We start from the raw sequence: 2107 nt of genomic DNA, 5'->3' as shown, positions 1-2107 counted from the left end.
TAACTGGACCCACACATCACTGTAACCATACCCTAGATCTAGTCCTGATCCTGGGTTTTAGCATTGATCAGCTAAATATTCTACCTCAGAGCTCAGTAATATCAGACCATTATCTGATCTCCTTTGAGCTTCATCTTAGGCTAAATGTTCATTTGTCCCCCGACACTGTCTAAAGCGCTCAGTGACCCCAATGACCGCTGTACAGTTTACTGAGAAACCCCCCCCCCCCCATCCACCTTATCTTACCCTCCGTCAGACCAAACGGAGCTCGTTACATTAACAGAAGATCTAGAAAACTCTGATCTTCTGCTGGGTTTTAATGTCTGGCTGTAGAGTCACTTCCTCTACAGAGTCACAGACTCTACACTTTAACCCAGACTACTGATCATTTACTGAATTTAACAGGTTAGAAAAGTCCAACATTGCTGCTTGACGATGTTTTAGTTGTTTAAAGTGGTGAAAGACGACCAAGACTTCACTGATGAAGTGTCCTCCAGTACTGATTATAGATGTGAAGGGTAGAAGTGTGCACTGAGGAGTGAACATGGGGTTTGTTGGGCACTCACCTCACAACGGTTAGAACAGCATCCTTTAAAGTCAAAAAAGCCAGAACTAGAACCTGGAACACAGAGAGAGAATGTGGGTTCCACTGGTCCTGTGAGTTCCTGCAGCCCAACAGTGATTCTGAATGAGAATGATCTCAAATCCAATGTACTGATGACATCACAACTGACCAATAGCTGATGGACCACTGAGGAAAAGCTATTGGGGGAACAAGTGCCTCACTTTAACCCAAACAACAAACCCAAAGTTCATGTTGTCAGAGTAGCGCTCACAACTGTTCTCGAAGCTAGGAGTGAATACATCATTCCAGGGTATGCACACCTCTGTGAACCTGTTCAAGGTGATGTCATGCTGAACCCAACTAAAGGCTTTGTGGAAAAACATCGCCTCCTAGTGGACAGCACAGCCCAACCAGCAAATCCCCCTCAGGCTGTATAATCCTGGAACGACTGCAGTAAAGGTGAAGAAAGAAACAGCAGCTGGACGTCACCAATAGTATTGGTACGCAAGAAGGACCAGACTCACTGCCTGTGTGTGGACTACAGGGCCCTGAATGCGAGTGCTGTAAAAGATGTGTATCCTCTCCCGTGCATCCAAGACACGCTGGAGACTCTCAGCTGCCAAATGGTTCAGTACTCTAGAGCTGGCCTCCGGTTACCGGCAAGTTACGGTAACACCCAGAGCCCATAAGCTGCTGCTCTCTGTAGCAGGAAAGGCGTATTCTTGGAGTTTACGCTCCAGTGCCTGATGGAGCATGTCCTAGCAGGCCTGCAGTGGGAGACATGTATGGTGTATCTGGATGACATCATCCCTAAAATGCTCCAACGCCTTTCTGAAGTGCCACCTGACCAAGACAGTTCCAGGACACCTCCAGAGTCAGTTCTCCAACATCGAGACAGGCAGGAACTCACCCACAGGATCGCAGGAGAAGCACTGGGTGAGTCTGTTGAGCGTGTAAAGAACAGTATCATAATGCTCACAAGGCCAGTTACAGTATTGGTGACGCAGTATTAAAGAACCAGAACCGTGTACGAAACAACGCCGGAAAGGTTCTCCCATCATACGAGGGGTCTGACTTCATCTTAGAACAGCTGGACGATCTGATGTATCAGATTAAAAACACTCAAAATCAAAAGTGAAGGTGGTTCACCACCACAAGCTCAAGCCCTACCACCCTCACACTGCACTAGACTCCTCCTGGGAGCGCCAGCATGCTGGAGCATGGCAGCCAGTGGAGGTCATAGCACCTGGTCTTGAGGAGGACACTTCCACCTCTGATCTGGATCTGCCCAGCCTGTTCTCAGACAAAGCAAGCTGTGCAACACAGACCATGATCATGATTCTCCTCCATCGGTCTTTTCCAGCCCTTTAGGTTCAGATGCACTTCAGTCTAGTGGGGGGAGCACAGTGCCACCAGGACAGACAGGGACTGTTAATGACCCTGTTGTGGGTCCAACACCCAAAAGACCCTAAAGGAGCACTAAACCACACTAGAGGTTTGGGGACTGTTAGTCTCCTGAACTGATCTGGAGATTCTGGCTCA

Source organism: Salminus brasiliensis, chromosome 1 (genome assembly GCF_030463535.1).
Source record: "Salminus brasiliensis chromosome 1, fSalBra1.hap2, whole genome shotgun sequence".
Taxonomy (NCBI): domain Eukaryota; kingdom Metazoa; phylum Chordata; class Actinopteri; order Characiformes; family Bryconidae; genus Salminus; species Salminus brasiliensis.
This window is presented reverse-complemented; position numbering follows the sequence as displayed.